Source organism: Chiloscyllium plagiosum, unplaced genomic scaffold (genome assembly GCF_037043375.1).
Source record: "Chiloscyllium plagiosum isolate Xiang-an unplaced genomic scaffold, Cpla_swu_hap1 HiC_scaffold_15, whole genome shotgun sequence".
Lineage (NCBI taxonomy): Eukaryota > Metazoa > Chordata > Chondrichthyes > Orectolobiformes > Hemiscylliidae > Chiloscyllium > Chiloscyllium plagiosum.
In genome coordinates, this window is record NW_028270153.1 from 14,693,039 (window position 1) to 14,716,523 (window position 23,485).

The 23,485-nt window shown below is 49.7% G+C and overlaps 1 long non-coding RNA gene across 1 annotated transcript in view; it reads right to left on the bottom strand.

Moving 5' to 3' along the window:
* The window catches only part of LOC148147613 (uncharacterized), a 128,560-nt gene extending 112,682 nt beyond the window's left edge, over positions 1–15,878 (bottom strand). The window contains exon 1 of the long non-coding RNA XR_015759464.1: positions 15,776–15,878. This is a non-coding gene — a long non-coding RNA (uncharacterized LOC148147613). The remainder of the gene's footprint in view (positions 1–15,775) is intronic.
* Positions 15,879–23,485: the final 7,607 nt, after the last annotated feature.

Below are 23,485 nucleotides of genomic sequence, written 5' to 3' on the forward strand. Positions count from 1 at the left end.
CACCGTACCCTGCAGTACCGACTGAGACAGACCGCTACAGACCGTACCGACTGCGAGACAGACCGCTACACACCGTATCCTGTAGTACCGACTGCGAGACAGACCGCTACAGACCGTACCCTGCAGTACCGACTGTGAGACTACCGCTACACACCGTACCCTGCAGTACCGACTGTGAGACAGACCGCTAAACACTGCACCCTGCAGTACCGACTGTGAGACAGACCGCTACACACCGTACCGACTGTGAGACAGACCGCTACACACCGTACCGACTGTGAGACAGACCGCTACACACCGAACCGACTGTGAGACAGACCGCTACAGACCGTACCCTGCAGTACCGACTGTGAGACAGACCGCTACACACCGTACCGACTGTGAGACAGACCGCTACAGACCGTACCGACTGTGAGACAGACCGCTACACACCGTACCGACTGTGAGACAGACCGCTACACACCGTACCGACTGTGAGACAGACCGCTACGCACCGTACCGACTGTGAGACAGACCGCTACACACCGTACCGACTGTGAGACAGACCGCTACACACCGTACCGACTGTGAGACAGGCCGCTACACACCGTACCGACTGTGAGACAGGCCGCTACACACCGTACCGACTGTGAGACAGGCCGCTACACACTGTACCGACTGTGAGACAGACCACTACAGACCGTACCCTGCAGTACCGACTGTGAGACAGACCGCTACACACCGTACCGACTGTGAGACAGGCCACTACTCACCGAACCGACTGTGAGACAGACCACTACACACCGTACCGACTGAGAGACAGACTGCTACACACCGTACCGACTGTGAGACAGACTGCTACACACCATACCAACTGTGAGACAGACTGCTACATACCGTACCAACTGTGAGACAGACCACTAAACACCGAACCCTGCAGTACCGACTGTGAGACAGACTGCTACGCACTGTACCGACTGTGAGACAGAGGGCTACACATCATACCCTGCAGTATCGACTGTGAGACAGACTGTACCCTGCAGTACCGACTGTGAGACAGACTGCTACAGATTGTACTGACTGAGAGACAGACCGCTACACACCGAACCGACTGTGAGACAGACCACTACAGACCGTACCCTGCAGTACCGACTGTGAGACAGACCGCTACATACCGTACCGACTGAGAGACAGACCGCTACACACCGTACCGACTGTGAGACAGACCGCTACACACCGTACCGACTGTGAGACAGGCCGCTACACACCGTACCGACTGTGAGACAGGCCGCTACACACCGTACCGACTGTGAGACAGGCCGTTACAGACCATACCCTGCAGTACCGACTGTGAGACAGACCGTACCTTGCAGTACTGACTGAGAGACAGACCGGTACACACCGTACCCTGCAGTACAGACTGAGACACAGACCATACTCTGCAGTACTGACTGTGAGACAGACCGCTACAGACCGTACCGACTGTGAGACAGACCGCTACACACCGTACCCTGCAGTACCGACAGTGAGACAGACCGCTACACACCGTACTCTGCTGTACTGACTGTGGGACAGACCGCTACACACTGCACCCTGCAGTACCGACTGTGAGACAGATCGCTACACACCGTACCGACTGAGACAGACTGCTACAGACTGTACCGACTGTGAGACAGACCGCTACACACCGTACCCTGTAGCACCGACTGTGAGACAGACCGCTACACACCATACCCTGTAGCACTGACTGTGAGACAGACCGCTACACACTGCACTCTGCAGTACCAACTGTGAGACAGACCGCTACACACTGCACCCTGCAGTACCGACTGTGAGACAGACCGCTAAACACTGTACCCTGCAGTACCGACTGAGAGACAGACCGCTGCAGACCACACACTGCAGTACCGACTGTGAGACAAACCGCTAAACACTGCACCATGCAGTACCAACTGTGAGACAGACCGCTACACACTGCACCCTGCAGTACCGACTGTGAGACAGACCGCTAAACACTGTACCCTGCAGTACCGACTGTGAGACAAACCGCTACAGACCGTACCCTGCATTACCGTCCGAGAGACAGAGCGCTACACCGTACCCTGCAGTACCGACTGCTACACACCGCACCCTGCAGTACGGACTGAGAGACGGACTGCTACAGACCATACCGACTGTGAGACAGACCGCTACACACCGTACCGACCGTGAGACAGACCGCTACACACTGTACCGACTGTGAGACAGACCGCTACAGACCGTACCCTGCAGTAGACTGTGACATAGACCGCTACACACCGTACCCTGCAGTACTGACTGAGAGACGGACCGCTACAGACCGTACCGACTGTGAGAAGACCGCTACAGACCGTACCGACTGTGATACAGACCGCTACCGACCATACCGACTGTGATAGAGACCGCTACTGACCGTACCGACTGAGACAGACCGCTACCGACCGTACCGACTGAGAGACAGACTGTACCCTGCAGTACAGACTGTGACACAGACCGCCCAACACCGTACCCTGCAGTAACGACTGAGAGACAGACCGTACCGACCGCGAGAAAGACTGCTACAGACCGTACCGACTGCGAGAAAGACTGCTACACACCGTACCAACTGAGACGGACCGCTACAGACCGTACCGACTGTGAGACAGACCGCTACAGACTGTACCGACTGTGAGACAGGCCGCTACAGACCGTACCGACTGTGAGACAGACCGCTACAGACCGTACCGACTGTGAGACAGACCGCTACAGACCGTACCGACTGTGAGACAGACCGCTACAGACCGTACCGACTGTGAGACAGACCGCTACAGACCGTACCGACTGTGAGACAGACCGCTACAGACCGTACCCTGCAGTACCGACTGTGACACAGACCGCTACACACCGTACCCTGCAGTACCAACTGTGAGACAGACCGCTACCGACCGTACCGACTGTGAGACAGACCGCTACACACCGTACCGACTGTGAGACAGACCGCTACACACCGTACCGACTGTGAGACAGACCGCTACACACCGTACCGACTGTGAGACAGACCGCTACACACCGTACCGACTGTGAGACAGACCGCTACACACCGTACCGACTGTGAGACAGACTGCTACACACCATACCGACTGTGAGACAGACCGCTACACACCGTACCGACTGTGAGACAGGCCGCTACACACCGTACCGACTGTGAGACAGGCTGCTACACACCGTACCGACTGTGAGACAGACCGCTACACACCGTACCGACTGTGAGACAGACCGCTACACACCGTACCGACTGTGAGACAGACCGCTACACACCGTACCGACTGTGAGACAGGCCGCTACACACCGTACCGACTGTGAGACAGGCCGCTACACACCGTACCGACTGTGAGACAGGCCGCTACACACCGTACCGACTGTGAGACAGGCCGCTACACACCGTACCGACTGTGAGACAGGCCGCTACACACCGTACCGACTGTGAGACAGACCACTACAGACCGTACCCTGCAGTACCGACTGTGAGACAGACCGCTACACACCGTACCGACTGTGAGACAGGCCGCTACTCACCGAACCGACTGTGAGACAGACCACTACACACCGTACCGACTGAGAGACAGACTGCTACACACCGTACCGACTGTGAGACAGACTGCTACACACCATACCAACTGAGAGACAGACTGCTACATACCGTACCAACTGTGAGACAGACCACTAAACACCGAACCCTGCAGTACCGACTGTGAGACAGACTGCTACGCACTGTACCGACTGTGAGACAGAGGGCTACACATCATACCCTGCAGTATCGACTGTGAGACAGACTGTACCCTGCAGTACCGACTGTGAGACAGACTGCTACAGATTGTACTGACTGAGAGACAGACCGCTACACACCGAACCGACTGTGAGACAGACCACTACAGACCGTACCCTGCAGTACCGACTGTGAGACAGACCGCTACATACCGTACCGACTGAGAGACAGACCGCTACACACCGTACCGACTGTGAGACAGACCGCTACACACCGTACCGACTGTGAGACAGACCGCTACACACCGTACCGACTGTGAGACAGGCCGCTACACACCGTACCGACTGTGAGACAGGCCGCTACACACCGTACCGACTGTGAGACAGGCCGTTACAGACCATACCCTGCAGTACCGAATGTGAGACAGACTGCTACACACCGTACCCTGCAGTACCGACTGAGACACAGACCATACTCTGCAGTACCGACTCTGAGACAGACCGCTACACACCGTACTCTGCAGTACCGACTGAGACATACTGCTACACACCGTACCGACTGTGAGACAGACCGCTACACACCGTACCCTGCAGTACCGACTGAGACAGACCGGTACACACTGTACCTTGCAGTACCGACTGTGAGACAAACTGCTACACACCGTACTGACTGTGAGACAGACCACTACAGACCGTACCCTGCAGTACGGTCTGAGAGACAGAACGCTACACACCATACCCTGCAGTACCGACAATGAGTCAGACCACTACACACCGTACCGAATATGACACGGACCGCTACAGACCGTACCCTGCAGTACCGACTGAGAGACAGACCGCTACAGACCGTACCCTGCAGTACCGACTGTGAGACTACCGCTACACACCGTACCCTGCAGTACCGACTGTGAGACAGACCGCTAAACACTGCACCCTGCAGTACCGACTGTGAGACAGACCGCCATACACTGTACCCTGCAGTACCGACTGTGAGACAGACCGCTGCAGACCGCACACTGCAGTACCGACCGAGAGACAGACCGCTACACCGTACCCTGCAGTACCGACTGTGAGACAGACCGCTACACACTGTACCCTGCAGTACCGACTGTGAGACAGACCGCTACACACTGCACCCTGCAGTACCAACTGTGACACAGGCTGTACCCTGCAGTACCGACTGTGAGACAGACCGCTACACACTGCACCCTGCAGTACCAACTGTGAGACAGACCGTACCCTGCAGTACCGACTATGACACAGACCACTACACACCATACCCTGCAGTACCGACTGTGAGACAGACCGTACCTTGCAGTACTGACTGAGAGACAGACCGGTACACACCGTACCCTGCAGTACAGACTGAGACACAGACCATACTCTGCAGTACCGACTGTGAGACAGACCGCTACAGACCGTACCGACTGTGAGACAGACCGCTACACACCGTACCCTGCAGTACCGACAGTGAGACAGACCGCTACACACCGTACTCTGCTGTACTGACTGTGGGACAGACCGCTACACACTGCACCCTGCAGTACCGACTGTGAGACAGATCGCTACACACCGTACCGACTGAGACAGACTGCTACAGACTGTACCGACTGTGAGACAGACCGCTACACACCGTACCCTGTAGCACCGACTGTGAGACAGACCGCTACACACCATACCCTGTAGCACTGACTGTGAGACAGACCGCTACACACTGCACTCTGCAGTACCAACTGTGAGACAGACCGCTACACACTGCACCCTGCAGTACCGACTGTGAGACAGACCGCTAAACACTGTACCCTGCAGTACCGACTGAGAGACAGACCGCTGCAGACCACACACTGCAGTACCGACTGTGAGACAAACCGCTAAACACTGCACCATGCAGTACCAACTGTGAGACAGACCGCTACACACTGCACCCTGCAGTACCGACTGTGAGACAGACCGCTAAACACTGTACCCTGCAGTACCGACTGTGAGACAAACCGCTACAGACCGTACCCTGCATTACCGTCCGAGAGACAGAGCGCTACACCGTACCCTGCAGTACCGACTGCTACACACCGCACCCTGCAGTACGGACTGAGAGACGGACTGCTACAGACCATACCGACTGTGAGACAGACCGCTACACACCGTACCGACCGTGAGACAGACCGCTACACACTGTACCGACTGTGAGACAGACCGCTACAGACCGTACCCTGCAGTAGACTGTGACATAGACCGCTACACACCGTACCCTGCAGTACTGACTGAGAGACGGACCGCTACAGACCGTACCGACTGTGAGAAGACCGCTACAGACCGTACCGACTGTGATACAGACCGCTACCGACCGTACCGACTGTGATAGAGACCGCTACTGACCGTACCGACTGAGACAGACCGCTACCGACCGTACCGACTGAGAGACAGACTGTACCCTGCAGTACAGACTGTGACACAGACCGCCCAACACCGTACCCTGCAGTAACGACTGAGAGACAGACCGTACCGACCGCGAGAAAGACTGCTACAGACCGTACCGACTGCGAGAAAGACTGCTACACACCGTACCAACTGAGACGGACCGCTACAGACCGTACCGACTGTGAGACAGACCGCTACAGACTGTACCAACTGTGAGACAGACCGCTACAGACCGTACCGACTGTGAGACAGACCGCTACAGACCGTACCGACTGTGAGACAGACCGCTACAGACCGTACCGACTGTGAGACAGACCGCTACAGACCGTACCGACTGTGAGACAGACCGCTACAGACCGTACCGACTGTGAGACAGACCGCTACAGACCGTACCGACTGTGAGACAGACCGCTACAGACCGTACCGACTGTGAGACAGACCGCTACAGACCGTACCGACTGTGAGACAGACCGCTACAGACCGTACCGACTGAGACAGACCGCTACAGACCGTACCGACTGTGAGACAGACCGCTACAGACCGTACCGACTGTGAGACAGACCGCTACAGACCGTACCGACTGTGAGACAGACCGCTACAGACCGTACCCTGCAGTACCGACTGTGACACAGACCGCTACACACCGTACCCTGCAGTACCAACTGTGAGACAGACCGCTACCGACCGTACCGACTGTGAGACAGACCGCTACCGACCGTACCGACTGTGAGACAGACCGCTACCGACCGTACCGACTGTGAGACAGACCGCTACAGACCGTACCGACTGTGAGACAGACCGCTACAGACCGTACCGACTGTGAGACAGACCGCTACAGACCGTACCGACTGTGAGACAGACCGCACCGACTGTGAGACAGACCGCTACAGACCGTACCGACTGTGAGACAGACCGCTACAGACCGTACCCTGCAGTACCGACTGTGAGACGGACCGCTACACACCGTACCGAGTGTGAGACAGACCGCTACACACCGTACCGACTGTGAGACAGACTGCTACAGACCGTACCCTGCAGTACAGACTGTGACACAGACCGCTACAGACCGTACCCTGCAGTACAGACTGTGACACAGACTGACACAGACCGTACCCTGCAGTACAGACTGAGAGACGGACCGCTACCGACCGTACCGACTGTGAGACGGACCGCTACCGACCGTACCGACTGTGAGACAGACCGCTACAGACCGTACCGACTGTGAGACAGACCGCTACAGACCGTACCGACTGTGAGACAGACCGCTACAGACCGTACCGACTGTGAGACAGACCGCTACAGACCGTACCGACTGTGAGACAGACCGCTACAGACCTTACCGACTATGAGACAGACCACTACACACCGTACCCTGCAGTACCAACTGAGAGACGGACCGCTACACACCGTACCGACTGGGAGACAGACCGCTACAGACCATACCGACTGTGAGACAGACCGCTACAGACCGTACCGACTGTGAGACAGACCGCTACAGACCGTACCGACTGAGACACAGACCGCTACAGACTTTACCGACTGAGAGACAGACCGCTACACACCGTACCGACTGTGAGACAGACCGCCATACACCGTACCCTGCAGTACCGACTGTGAGACAGACCACTACACACCATACCCTGCAGTACTGTGAGACAGACCGTACCCTGCAGTACCGACTGTGAGACAGACCGTACCCTGCAGTACCGACTGTGAGACAGACCGTACCCTGCAGTACCGACTGTGAGACAGACCGCTACAGACCGTACCGACTGTGAGACAGACCGCTACACACCGTACCCTGCAGTACCGACTGTGAGACAGACCGCCATACACTGTACCCTGCAGTACCGACTGTGAGACAGACCGCTACACACCGTACCCTGCAATACCGGCTGTGAGACAGACCGCTACAGACCGTACCCTGCAGTACCGACTGTGACACAGACCGCTACAGACCGTACCCTGCAGTACCGACTGTGACACAGAGCGCTACACACCGTACCCTGCAGTACCAACTGAGAGACGGACCGCTACAGACCGTACCGACTGTGAGACGGACCGCTACAGACCGTACCGACTGTGAGACAGACCGCTACAGACCGTACCGACTGTGAGACAGACCGCTACAGACCGTACCGACTGTGAGACAGACCGCTACAGACCGTACCGACTGTGAGACAGACCGCTACAGACCTTACCGACTGAGACACAGACCGCTACAGACCTTACCGAGTGTGAGACAGACCGCTACACACCGTACCGACTGTGAGACAGACCGTACCCTGCAGTACTAACTGCGAGACAGACCGTACACTGCAGTACCGACTGTGAAACAAACCGTACACCGCAGTACCGACTGTGAGACAGACCGCCATACACCGTACCCTGCAGTACCGACTGTGAGACAGACCACTACACACCGTACCTTGCAGTACTGTGAGACAGACCGTACCCTGCAGTACCGACTGTGAGACAGACCGCTACACACCGTACCCTGCAGTACCGACTGTGAGACAGACCGCCATACACCGTACCCTGCAGTACCGACTGTGAGACAGACCGTACACTGCAGTACCGACTGTGAGTCAGACCGCTACACACCGTACCCTGCAGTACTGACTGTGAGACAGACCACTACACACCGTACCGACTGTGAGACAGACCGCTACACACTGTACACTGCAGTACCGACTGTGAGACAGACCGCCATACACCGTACCCTGCAGTACCGACTGTGAGACAGACCGTACCCTGCAGTACCGACTGTGAGACCGACCGCTACACACCATACCCTGCAGTACCGACTATGAGGCAGACCGCTACAGACTGTACCCTGCAGTACCGACTGTGAGACAGACCGCCACACACCGTACCCTGCAGTACCGACTGAGAGACAGACCGCCACACACTGTACCCTGCAGTACCGACTGAGACAGACCGCCACACACCGTACCCTGCAGTACCGACTGAGAGACAGACCGCTACACACCGTACCGACTGAGATACAGACCGCTACACACCGTACCCTGCAGTACCGACTGAGAGACAGACCACAGCACAACCGCTATCCCGAGGCAGCAGGAAGTATAGATGGAGTCAATGGATGGGAGGCTGGTTTGCGTGATGGACTGGGCTGTGTTCACAACTCTGTGTAGGTTTTTTCTGGTGTTGGGAAAGGCAGTTTCTCTGCCAAGCTGTGACACATTCGGATGGGATGCTTTCTGTGGTGCATCCACAAAAGGTGGTAAGGGTTCTTGTGGACGGGCTGGATTTCCTTTGCCTCCTGAGAAAGTAGAGGCATTGTTCCAGTTTCCAGGCTGCAATGAGTCCCTGTTCTGGGTCCAGCCAATGCTCCAGGAATCTCTGGCTCCACAGCCTCTGCATCTCCAACATCACTGAGAGCCCTGATTCAGACACATCACTACCAGGAGCCGGTGCTGCATCCACTGTCTCACGGCCTGAGTCTGACCCCAGGCTCCTCCACTGCTGACAAGAAGATGAAGAAAAAGAAGTTGAAAAGGAAAGGGAGAGAAGGATGCTACCGACCTGGAGTGGACAGTCTCCGGAGCACAGACAGTATCTTGGAATGCCATCTTGGAATGATGAGCCCAATCCTACAGGCACGTATACAACTGGTATTTCTTTCTCCTATCAATGGGTGCTCTCCAAGAATCATGTCCTTTCATACAGAAGCTTCCTTCAAGTCAGCTTCTCTCTGTGTTGATTTCTTGAGGGAAGCCTTCAGGGAGTCTATGACATGCTTCGATTGTTCTCCATTAATTATTACCCAAGAGAGGTCAGACAATTAAAAACCTCCTCTAACACATGGATTATTTCATGAGATTCGTTTACATCCAGAACCTCAACCTGAGCTACAAATCTTCTCAAAACTCGGGATAACTATTAAGGTGACCCTCTGACTCTCATCACTAACCCATCTTCAACTACACTCCCTATTACACTCCCCCAACCGAGCAACAATTCCCACTGATCAGACACCCATCCCAAGAAAATCCCGGGAACAGATCCCACGGCCACTCTTTCCCATCAACTCGGCCACGCCCGTTCTCCACTGGCACCAAACCCATCTCCCCACTGGGCTTGGCGACACGTCGGAATTTGAGTGAATATCCCGGCTAGAAATGCGGAGCTTAGTACGAATGTTAAAAAAAACAGGAACAGAGTGGCAAACCCTATTCATATACTCATCCAGGTGCCTTTTAAATGCTGTAATTGTACCAGACTCCACCACCTCCTCTGGCCGCTCATTCCATACATGCACCAGCCTCTGAATGGAGAAGTTGCCCCTTAGGTCCCTTTTATATCTTAGCTCTCTCACCCTGAACCTATGCTCTCTAATTTTGGGCTCCCCTACTCTGGGAAAAAGACCTTGTCTATTTATCCTATCCATGCCCCTCATGATTTTGTAAACCTCTATAAGGTCACTCCTCATGCTCCGACGCTCCAGGGAAAACAGCCCCAGCCTGTTCAGCCTCCCCCTATAGCTCAAACCCTCCAAACCCTGACAACATCCCTGTAAATCTTTCTGCACCCATTCAAGTTTAATAACACTTTTTTTTTTCTAAAGCAAGGAGACCAGAACTGAACGCAGTATTTTAAAAGTACTTGGGAATGGACAATTTCCCCAGAGTTCGCTGTGTGTATTAAGTGCATTCACCTTGCATACAACCATCTATACTACACAATAACCAATGCTAGTGCTCACAGTGCATACAGTCTACACTGTACGATAAGTCGCAGTGTACACCATGTGGATATAGCTGTCTCTACTGTATGATAACCAGTGCCAGTGTTCACTCTCTGTATACAGTCATCTATACGTCTGCCTTTGAAATTCTGCATAATGCTTTGTCTCAATCCCTAACTCAAAAGACAGCTCTCTCTTCCCCTGGCAATAACCAGCCCCATCCATCTCAATGGCCAGTGTTACAAATGTTTGTCTTGTATTGATCATTGCTTCATTAGTAGAAATGAAATTCATGAAATTGGCAGAAGGAGCAATGGCAACACAAAGAAGAACATTCCCACACAGTGAGCGGTTAGGGTCTGGAAGGTACAAGAACATGGTCAAGGTAGGGTCAGCTGAAGCCTGCGAAAGATAATTCACTTCTTATCTGAAAAGGAAGCAGCTGCAGGCTGGGGGATAAAGTTAGGGGGCATAGTACTCGGTGAAACCACCCTTCGGAGGACTAGCGTGGGCACAACATTAATTAGAAAACTATTTTGTCCAAACTTTGGATTCAAACCCAAGTGAGAGATGAAAGCACACCTGCCAACTCATCTCATCATTCAGTTCCCAATGTACTTTACTTAAATAGCCACTGTCATGGGACATGGTAATGAGGCCGTGATGCAATGAAATCACTTTAATGACGACCTGTTTTGTTGTAGGTAGAGTAACTCTCAGTTACGTTAAGTGGTCATCTCAGGAATATAAAAAGGTCTTACTAACACCATTTCAAAGAATAGGGGTTATTCCACTCCAACAGCCCTGCCGATGGATTAAACAATCTGCCTCAGTTGGAGTCACATCTGGCCCAAAGGAAGATGGTTGTGGCTGTTGGAGGTTGGTCATCTCAGCTCCAGGGCACCTCTGCAGGATCTCCTCAGGGTAGTGACCAAATCCAACCACCTTCAGCTACTTCATCATAAGGTTAGAAGTAGGGATGTTCGCAGATGTTTGCACAACGTTCAGTCCGCCAATTTCTCAGCAACAAACCCAAACAAGTAGACAAAACGTGTCCAGAAACCCTAGCCACTCTCCCCTACATCAAAGACACATCGGAAATGACTGCCACACTACTCAGACCCCTTGGCATCATGGTAGCCCACAAACCCATCAACACACTAAAACAGCAGCTAATGAACTTGAAAGACCCGATATAGACAATGAGCAAAACTAATGTCATTTACAAAATACCATGCAAGAACTGTAACAAATATTACATTGGAAAAACAGGCAGAAAACTAGCCACCAGGATACATGAACACCAACTAGCCACAAAAAGACATGACCCTCTCGCACTAGTATCCTCACATATGGATGAGGAAGGACACCACTTTGACTGGGACAACACATCCATCCTAGGACAAGCCAAACAAAGACACGCACGAGGATTCCTAGAAGCATGGCATTCCAACTGGAACTCTATCAATAAACACATCAAGTTAGACCCCATCTACCACCCCCTGAGAAAAGGAACAGGAAGTGACTTCACCACAGGAAATAACACCATCAACCCAAAGAAACCCAAACATATAAATAGAAAGCAGGAATTTTCAGCAATCCTTTGCCTGAGGCCCACCGAAGAGGTTACCTAATCGGGTAATGAAACATCTGGAAATGAACCTTCCAGCTCAGTGAGCAAACCTACATCCAAAACTATTCGCAACTCCTCAGATACTGAAGCAGCAAGACCTACAGAACATCTAGATTTGGAATGAGGAGTGTCATGCCACCCAAGTGCCAAGCAATGACAATCTCCAACCACAGAGAATGTAACCATCGCCCCATGACATTGAATGGGGCTACCATTGCCAAATCCTGCACTATCAACATGCTGGGCATTACTACTGTCCAGAATATCGACTGGATGTGCCCTAGTAATATAGTGGCTACAAGACCAGGTCAGACTAGGAATCCTGTGGCAAGTACCTCACTTCCTGACTCTCTAAAGCCTTCCACATCTACAAGGTACAAGCCTAGAAGGTGATGGAATACTCCCCATTTGCCTGAATGGGTAACAGCACTCGAGAGGCTGGATACCATCCACACCAAATGGACTGCAGTGATTCAAAAAAGGCAGCTTACTCCCACCTCTCAAGGACATTTATGGATAGCCCAGCCAGTGATACCCATATCCTGTGAATGTATAAACAATGCAACTTCATCACGTTGCTGGTTGTAGGAGCTTGCTTTGTGCAAAGTCAATGCTGTGCTTCCTACGTTAGGTGTCTACAACTCCAAAAGCAGCTGATTGGCTGCAAAATGGACAGTGATTGGGAAAAGTGCTCTAGAAGACTGTTTTTCCTGGAGCATCGGAGATTCGGGGGTGACTTTATAGAGGTTCATAAAATCATGAGGGGCATAGATAGGATAAATTGACTCCCTGGGGTGAGGGAGTCCAGAGCAGAGAGCATAAGTTTAGGGTGAGATGGGAAAGATATAATTGAGGCCACTTTTTCCACACAGAGTGTGGAGCGTGTATGGAATGAGCTGCCAGAGGAAATGGTAGAGGCTGGTACAATTACAATATTTAAAGGTATCTGAATGGGTATATGAATAGGAAGGGTTTAGAGGGATATGGGCCAAATGCTGCTAAATGGGACTAGATTAGGTTAGGATATCTGATCGGCATGGACAAGTTAGACCGAAGTGTATCTGTGCTGTACATCTGTGACTCTATGCCTTGAAATGCAAGTTTTCTTCATTGTCATTCAATAGCAGAGCTTAATGAGAAAGTTGACCTTCTGTAACTATCATCAAAAGAGTGAGGAAACAGAGCATGTTGTAACTAAACAACTTGCCCCATTCGGAAAGATAACAGCTCAATTAAAGAGTTTCAGAGTGTGCAGGGAATGTGGAGTTGCAGCCAAACTGGGGAGTGGTTAGGAATGGTGAAGTAACGTTTATTCGGAGGTGAATTTAAAAGAAGCTGCTTATGAAAAAGATGACGAGGGAAAACAGAAGTGGGAGCTTAGTGATGGACATCTCATTCACCTGATAAGGTAGGAGAAGGTGGAGGTGAAGTTAAACATTCCCTGTTTCTGCAGTATTAACAGATGACAAAAATAAAATGTAATATCTCCTTTGAAAAAGGGCAGGAAACATTACTAATTGACTTTGTTCATTCTTTCATGGAATGTGGGCATTTCAGATAAAGCCTGCAATTTCTTGCCTATCCCCAATTACTTTTGAAATGAGTAGTTTGCTAGATTTTTTTTCAGAGCGCAGTTAAAAATCAACATTCCCATGAGTCTGGAGTCACACGTGGACCAGCCTGGGTAAGGACGGCAGATTTCCTTTCCTAAAGTACATTGGAGAACCAGATGGGTTTTTACAATAATTGAAGATGGTTTCACGGTCACCCTGACAAAGTGCAGAGGTCCCGGTGTTGGACTGGGGTGGATAAAGTCAAAAATCACAACACCAGGTTATAGTCCAACAGGTTTGTTTGGAAGCACTAGCTTTCTGAGTGCTGCTCCTTCATCAGGTAGCTGTGGAGCAGGACCATAAGACAGAATTTATAGGAAAAGATCACAATGTCATGCATGCAATGATAGGACATATTGAACAATCCGTTTCATGCATAACACTGTGACCTTTTGCTATAAATTCTGTCTTATATTCCTGCTCCACAGCTTCCTGATGAAGGAGCAGCACTCTAAAGCTCGTGCTTCCAAACAAAGCTATTGGATTACAACCTGGTGTTGTGTGATTTTTAACCCTGACAAAGACTAACTTTTAACTCCAGATTCACTCATTGAATTACCAGCCTGGGTCTCTCACTTACTAGCTCAGTGACATTACCATTTCTCCACCACCTTCCATCTCAGATACATTAAACATTTACCAGAAAGTGACACCAGGCTCAGTCAGGATGATTGTACCCCAAGACTTGAAGTAATCTCCCTGAAATGCTTGACAGTATGCCTACTCCCTCTAGAAGCTCCCTGTTTAAAACTTTTCAGTTCAAGTCTTACTCTCGTGGCTTGGACTGACAGCCTGGCCAAAGTGAAAAATATACACTGACTCAGTCCTCAGTGAGCGGGCTGTTTTAATCCCCCTGCATTGGTCTGTCGTTGGGCACATCCACCTCTGACACCTCTCTTTGGTTGTCCATTGGCTCCTCCTCCCTCTTGTGCCGATGCAGCCATGTGCGTGCTCAGGAACGGTTTCTCTTGCCCCACCCTATCTCAGTCAGCTGCAGAGACATCAGGGCTTTCGGTCTTCAGGTTGGATCATCATTCACAATACAGTTAGCTCTTCCATAACATGATGGTTGCGTTCTTATATAACCTTGCAGTCTAGAAAACCGGTGTTTTAGAAACAGTGCTTAAAGTGTTGGCAATGCAATCACGTGACGATGTGGAGATGCCAGAGTTGGACTGGGGTGTACAAAGTTAAAAATCACACAACACCAGAAGGACTAGCTTTTGCAACACTCCTCCTACAACCACCTGATGAAGGAGCAGCGCTCCGAAAGCTAGCGCTTCCAAATAAACCTATTGGACTATAACCTGATATTGTGTGATTTTAACTTTTAAAATGTTGGCTGTAACGTGATTTAAAGTTCACGCTTTAGAAACAGAGTCCCCAATTTGTCAATTGCATTCAAGCGAATTTGCATTAACGAAACCCACATTATAGCAGAACAATATGTAATTACATCAGCTTGCCTCTATAAATACTAATCTAACCCTCACCGTGTCTCATAGCCCTGCCTTAACTCTAACAGAGACAAAACAAAAACACTACAGATGCTGGAGTCCAAAGTAGACGAGGAGGAGGCTGGAAGAACACAGCAAGCCAGGAGGTAAAGAAGTCAACATTTTGGGTAAAACCCTTCTTCAGAAATTCTATCAGACTTACCATGCACCAGTAAGACATGAAGACTTGGTCTAATCAGTGTGTCTGTTTTCACTGCCAAATCATTCCTTATGGCTGAACCCTTGACGCAGCTTCCTTAACTCAGATGATTTCAAACTCCACATCCTGTCCATTAAGGCTGCTGAGGAACATAGAAATTAGGAACAGGAGTCAGCAATTCAGCGCTTTGAGCCCACTCCACCATTTAACATGATCACGGTAGATCTAATCCTAGTCTCAACTCCACTCTCCTGCGTGCTCCCCATTGCCCTTTATCCCATTTTTCATCAGAAACATATCTATTTCTTTCTTGAATCTGTTGATTGGTTCTGCCTCCACTGCATTGAGTTCCACAGATTCACAGGCCGGGTGCTGGCAGGTGGAACTAGATTGGGTTGAGATATCTGATCGGCGTGGATGGGTTGGACCGAAGGGTCTGTTTGCATGCTGTACATCTCTATGACTCAGTAGTTTCTCCTCATCTCAGGTTGAACTTCCCCCCTCTCACTCTGTATCAATGATGTCTTATTCAAGACATCTGTTCACCATCCACTTTTTGGTCCCCTTTAGCATTTTATATCCCTCACTCATTCTTCTGAACTCCAGCAAGCACAAGCCCAGGCTACTCAACCGCTGCCCATATGACAGACCTGTCATCCTTGCAATCAAACTGTTGAACCTCCTCTGAACTGCCTGCAGAGTCACCACATCCTTCCTTTACTAAGGAGACCAATACTGGACACAATATTTCAGATTATATAATTGGAACAACACTTCCTTACTTTTATATCCTAATATATACTTAATTTTCTTTTCATCTCTACATCCAACATCCCAGAGTCATAGCTTCATGCTAACAATTTTTACCAGAATCAGAGAGCGATGGGTCCAAAGTTCCACATCAGCACTTTTGCTCTCATACAGTACCACAGAAGAGGTATACAGTCAACAGTGCAGTCTTTCGGATGCTAAACTGCTATCCTCCATATTGTCAGGTAAAAGATCTTACTTCTCAATGCAGAAAAGAGCTGCAGAGGTCTCCAAGTGTCCACCTATCAAATATTTATTCTTCAACCAACATCAATAAAATACTTAAAATTGGTAATGCAGCTCTTCTTTTTGATGAGGTAAAAACAATGACTGCAGATGCTGGAAACCAGATTCTGGATCAGTGGTGCTGGAAGAGCACAGCAATTCAGGCAGCATCCGAGGACAGGCAAAATCGACGTTTCGGACAAAAGCCCTTCATCAGGAATAAAGGCAGAGAGCCTGAAGTGTGGAGAGATAAGCTAGAGGTGGGTGGGGGTGGGGAGAGAGTAGCATAGAGTACAATAGGTCAGTGGGGAAGGAGATGAAGGTGATAGGTCAGGGAGGAGAGGGTAGAGTGGATAGGTGGAAAAGGAGCTGGGCAGGTCGGACAAGTCAGGGGATTGAGTTGCTGGAGGTTAGAAACTAGGATGAGGTGGGGGAAGGGGAAATGAGGAAACTGTTGAAGTCCACATTGATGCCCTGGGGTTGAAGTGTTCCGAGGCGGAAGATGAGGCGTTCTTCCTCCAGGCGTCTGGTGGTGAGGGAGCGGCGGTGGAGGAGGCCCAGCACCTCCATATCCTCGGCAGAGTGGGAGGGGGAGTTGAAATGTTGAGCCACGGGGCGATTTGGTTGATTGGTGCGGGTGTCTCGGAGATGTTCCCTAAAGCGCTCTGCTAGGAGGCGCCCAGTCTCCCCAATGTAGAGGAGACCGCATCGGGAGCAACGGATACAATAGATGATATTAGGGGATGTGCAGGTAAAACTTTGATGGATGTGGAAGGCTCCTTTAGGGCCTTGGATGGCCTATCTTTTACTGTAATCCTTAATGTACATGTGTGTGTAATTACTGTAGTCTACTAGAAGGCTCAATGGAAAATTTCTGATAATTGCTCTCTGGACCTAAGGGGCAACTATTTCAAGCAGAGGATGGTGCATGTATGGAATGAGCTGCCAAAGGAAGTTGTGAAGGAGTGTGGGGGTTGCGGGTGTGTGTGAAGGCTGGTACAATAATACTTAAAAGGCATCTGGATGGGTATATGAATAGGAAGGGTTCGGAGGGATATGGGCCAAGTGCTGGCAAATGAGTCTAGATTTGGTTAGGATATCTGGTCAGCATGGACGTGTTGGATTGAGTTGAACGAGATGAGTGTTTGGACTGCGGTGGACAAGGTCAAAAATCACACGACATCTGGTTATGGTCCAACATGTTTATTTGAAAGTTTTTAAAAATAGAAACAGGCCCCTCGGCCCAACAAGTCCACACCGACCCTCCAAAGAGCAACCCACCCATTTACCCCTTCACCTAACACTACGGGCAATTTCCCATGGCTAATTCACCTAAACTGCACGTTTTTGGACTGTGGGAAGAAACCGGAGCACCCGGAGGAAACCCATGCAGACACGGGGAGAATGTGCAAAGTCCACACAGAGAGTCGCCTGAGGCAGGAATTGAACCCGGGTATCTGGTGCTGTGAGGCAGCGGTGCTAACCACTGTGCCAAAGGGGCACTTTTGGAGCACTGCTCCTTCATTAGTTGTTAGGAAGGAGCAGGGGGTTCCGAAAGCTTGTGGTTTCAAATATCTGTAAACCTGTTGGACTATAACCTGGTGTTGTGAGATTTTTGACTTTGTAAAGGAAAACAGTGAAGGGGTAAGGGGAGACAGCAAGCTAATGGCTTTAAGTGCATTGCTTATGTGGACAGCACAGACATAATGGATCAAGTGATCTCCTTCTATGCTGTAACCATTCTGAGATCCTTGGGCCTGCTTCCCATAGGCTGGATACTTCAATGTCAAAATCTTCAATTTTCCCCTTAAAATATGCACATGACCTCAATAACTGCCTGTGACAATGATTTGGAGGTGCCGGTGTGGGACTGGGGTGTACAAAGTTAAAAATCACACAACACCAGGTTATAGTCCAATTGTTTTAATTGGAAGCACACTAGCTTTCGGAGCGACGCTCCTTCATCAGGTGGTTCATTAGGTTCAACCACCTGAAGGGGCAGCGCTCTGAAAGCTAGTACTTCCAATTAAACCTGTTGGACTATAACCTGGTATTGTGTGATTTTTTTTTAAACTTTGCCCGTGGCAAAGCATTTAAATCTCTGCGTGAAGAAAATTCTCTTAATGCCTTTCGGATTCTTATGACCAATTTTGAGGAAATCACCTTTCCAATTCAAGACCTTAAATTTTAGTTGAAATTGCCCTCACGAACCTTTGTCACAATGGAGACAGTCCCACTCTCTCAGCATTACCATTAGGATTATATTTCCTAACCAACCTGTTCAGAGATGTTATAAACACACCTCTGGAGTAGGTGTGTCTTGAACTTGGGCTTCCTGGCTCTGAGGTAGGGACACTGCCACTGTGTCACAAAAGCCCTTGATGTTGTGTTAGTGAAGCCTTTGCATCTGTTACATGAAAATGATTGCCAGTACACCACAGATCTCCTAAAAGAAACAAACGTGTCGGAAAACAATACAATTTGGTTAATGCCATGACTGAGCAAAAAATCCCTTCTGTTAAAATGCTTTTACTTAATACAACCCTTTTCAAAAGCAAGCTTAGAAACTGCCAGTGTGTAATACCCATTACAAACAACTGAATCAGAACCTCCACTTGTTCTAACTTACTAAGACAGAGATGGGCATTGTTCATTTTCACAATAAATCATGGAGATTACTTTTAAAGGAAATGTTCACAATTTGAATTGCAACATTTAAAAGAGATCTGGATGGGTATATGAATAGAAAAGGTTTGGAGAGATATGGATTGGGTGCTGGCAGGTGGAACTAGATTGGGTTGGGATATCTGGTCGGCATAGACGGGTTGGAACTGAAGGGTCTATTTCTGTGCTATACATCTAAATTGCATGAAAGATTCCTCTTCCTGAGGACTGAATGATTTGGGGTAATGCTTTGTCAGTCCAAATGGACTATTTCTTTGCACTCCCTGGGAATAAGGGAAACTGGATTGATTTTTATTTTGTAGCTCAATAGCTCCCTCTAGTGAATAATTAATTAAAATCCACATTTCAGATTAGATTAGATTATTTACAGTATGGAACAGGCCCTTCAGGCCAACAAGTCCACCCAGACTCATTCTCCTAACCTATATTTACTCCTAACTAATGTGCCTAACACAATGGCAAATTTAGCTTGGCTAATTCACCTAACCTGCACACTTTGGACTGTGGGGGGAAACCGGAGCACCCAGAGGAAACCCACGCAGACACAGGGAGAATGTGCCAATTCCACATAGACAGTTGCCTGAGGTGGAAAGTTAACCCGGGTCCCTGGCGTCTGTGAGGCAGCAGTGCTAACCACTGAGCCACTGTGCCACCCCTGTTGGAATCAAAAAGACAGGTCATTTTGTCCATCCAGTCTGCCAAAAATACATTGCCTACTGTGCTATCCAGCACAAGGCCCATAGTTTTAAATGTTATTTCAAGTAGCTTATCAAGGTATTTTTTAAAAAGGTTGTGAAGTGCCCTGCTTCAACTACCCTCCTTAATTAGAGACAAAAAAAACTGCAGATGCGGGAATCTAAAGCAGACAAGCAGGAGATTGGAAGAACACAGCAAGTCAGGCAGCGTCAGGAGGTGGAGAAGTCAATGTTTTGGGTGTAACCCTTCTTCAGGACTGGGGGTGGGTCTGGGGGAGCTGCAGATAAAGGGGGTGGCAGGGGCAGGGTGACGAAGTGGGAATAGGTGAAGACAGGTTGAGGGTAAGACCTGGTTGGTCAATGGGAGGAATGAATCCAGTTAGCAGCTGGAAGGAAGCGTTGCTTAGAGAAATGTAATGAGGGGGAAGAGGCTGGCAAGGGAGTTGGGCGATGGCGAGGAGTTATTTGAAATTGGGGTACTCAATGTTGAGTGCTCCAGGCTGTAGGCTGCCCAGGTGGAAGTTGAGGTGTTGTTCCTCCAATTTACGGTCGGATTCACTGTGGCAATGGAGGAGGCCAAGGATGGTCATGTCAAAAAGGGTATGAGGCGGGAAATTGAAATGGACAGTGAGTGGGCGGCCAGGTTGACCCCTGCAGGCCCAGCTGCGATGCTCAGCGAACCATTCCCTAAGTTTATGTTTGATCTCCCCAATGTAGAGAAGACAGAGGGAGCACCTAATGCAGTAAACTAGGTGGATGAAAGGCAGGTGAACCTCTGTCTCACCTGGAAGGACTGTTTGGGGCCTTGGATGGAGTGAAGGGAGTGGTGTGCTGGCAGGTTTTGCATCCTTTCTGGCTGCAGGGGAAGGTACCTGCGGTTTGGGGGAAGGGGGATTTTGATGGGGAGAGTGGTGCAAACCAGGGATTGGCGAAAGGAATGATCCTTGGCTCTGTAAATAAAAAAAATCAGCTGGATTGCTGGCATTAAGTCCCTCCGCAAGGCAGGATTTAGGACTGTCCCCAGTCTTGTAAAAAGCTTTTAAAAAGAACAACCTAAATAAAAATACACCATGTTCTCTGGATGTGCTGATGTGCTTCACCACCAATACCATAGTCCAACTCTGGGGAAGAGATTCACACCACATTCAGGGGTAGAGTGAGGGGGTTGGGGAGAGAGCTTGTCAGCAGAATGCTTTGGAGGGTGACCAGCCCAGCTTCTGATGCTGCTAGTTCAGATACAATCGCCTGGGCGCCTACACTTACCCAAACCACCAACATGCCCCACAACAGACACGCGCGCCGAAACAGTCAGCAGGCAGAAGAAATCTGGAACAAAACAGCTCCTGACTCAGGATAAAAGGCTCACTTCTGGGAGAGGACAGTGGATCACACGTCCTGGGTGTTGACGGACAGTGAGTCAACTTGGTTCCATAGTAGTCAGTTTGAGCCTAGCCAGAGCTCCCAAACACAGAAACAAATGGCTTTGTTGGTCAACAACGAGGAAACACCCCCTGCCCCTGCTCAGTGAAGCATCTTCATATTTCTATTTGAATGGACAAATAGGGCCACAGATCAATGTTACCAGTAAGGGAAGGCACCTGGACTGTCAGAGGCTGAGAGGTGACCCTATAGAGGTTTATAAAACAATGAACCAAAGGTCTTTTTGTCAGGGTACGGGTCTAAATCTGGAGAGCACAGGTTTAAGGTGATAGGGGAAAGATTTAATAGGGACCTGAGGAGCAACCTTTTCCATACAGAGGGTGCTGAGTGTACAGAACAAACTGCCAGAGCAAGTGGGCACAGTTACACAATTTAAAAGGCTACAGTTGGGTACATGCATAGAAGGGGTTTAGGCAGACACAGACCAAATGCTGGCAAATAGGTTGAAGTTAGATTGGCACATCTGGTCGGCACAGATAGCCTGTTTCCATGCTGTATAACTCTGCGTCAGCAGTGCACTGGCGCACCTTGTGGTCTCAAGCATGGGGTTTCTAACTCTATGTCTTGTTTACAACCGAGGCCGGGCAACTTGGCGTACACTCACCTTGTGGACTGTGGATACTTAAACAGGAGAGAGAACAATGGAAAGGCATGCTTCAGAATAAAATAAATGCTCTAAATGAGTAGTAGTTCATTTGGCCTTGAAGCTCCTTAGCTCATTTTAAAGGAGTTGTTGCATATGTAGTACTGATGGTATGGAATTTTAAATGTTGGTCCTCAAAATTCTGCAGAGGACAAACATACTAAAAGGAATAGAATTTGTGAACTGATTCTCAAACCAAGTCTATTATTTCATCCCTCAAAATGCTCAAAGATTGCCCCCTGGTGGCTCAGTTGACAAAATACCATGTCTGAGCAACACAAGAGGAGAACAGCTTTGATCTCTAGTCCGATTTTAGCTCTGGTACAGTCAACAATTGACATTTATGTAGTACTATTAATAGAGGAAAATCACCCAAGGTGCCTCAATGAGGTGTTAGGAAGAGAGTCTTAAAGTTAGGAAAGAATTAAAGGCTTGGTCAAAGGTGGTTTTGAAGAAGGATAAAGGTTTTGTACAAAAAAGTGGTGGACCTCGTTAAAGAGGGAATGCGAAAGTAAAAGGAAGATTGCGAAAGGCTTCACTATTGGAAGTTACAAAAGGAAAAGGTTACTTAAATGTTAGCAGAACACTGTTCAATAACACAGGGATAAATGATGAAGGTGATTGTGAGATATGACAGAGGAAGGTCATGAAGAATCTTAAAAAACAGGATTGTTTTCGTAGCAACTACTGGATTCCAGGGTGCCAGCAGCCAGTCTTTACTGGCGGTAAATTCACTTTTGAACCCAAGGTCAAGACATATCCCTTACACTTAGGCACACTTGTTAGAATGCGATATTAAAACGAGAGCCCCAGCAGTTTCCAGGTGGATGGATATAAGCGATCTATTGGTATACTTCACTTTGGAGGGCAAGAGGGTTTTTCCTGAGGTTCCCAGCATTTATCAAAACATCATTATACAGCAGGAAGAAGTGAGGACTGCAGATACTGGAGATCAGTTAAGTGTGGTGCTGGAAAAGCACAGCTGGTCAGGCAGCATCCAAGGAGCAGGAGAGCTGATGTCTCGGGCAGGGCGGCACGGTGGCTAGCACTGCTGCCTCACAGTGCCAGGGACCTTGGGCTACTGTGTGGAGTTTGCACATTCTCCCTGTGTCTGCGTGGGTTTCCTCCCACAGTCCAAAGATGTGCAGGTTAGGTGAATTGGCCATGCAAAATTGCCCATAGTGCTAGGTGTAATAGTCAGGGGGAATGAGTCTG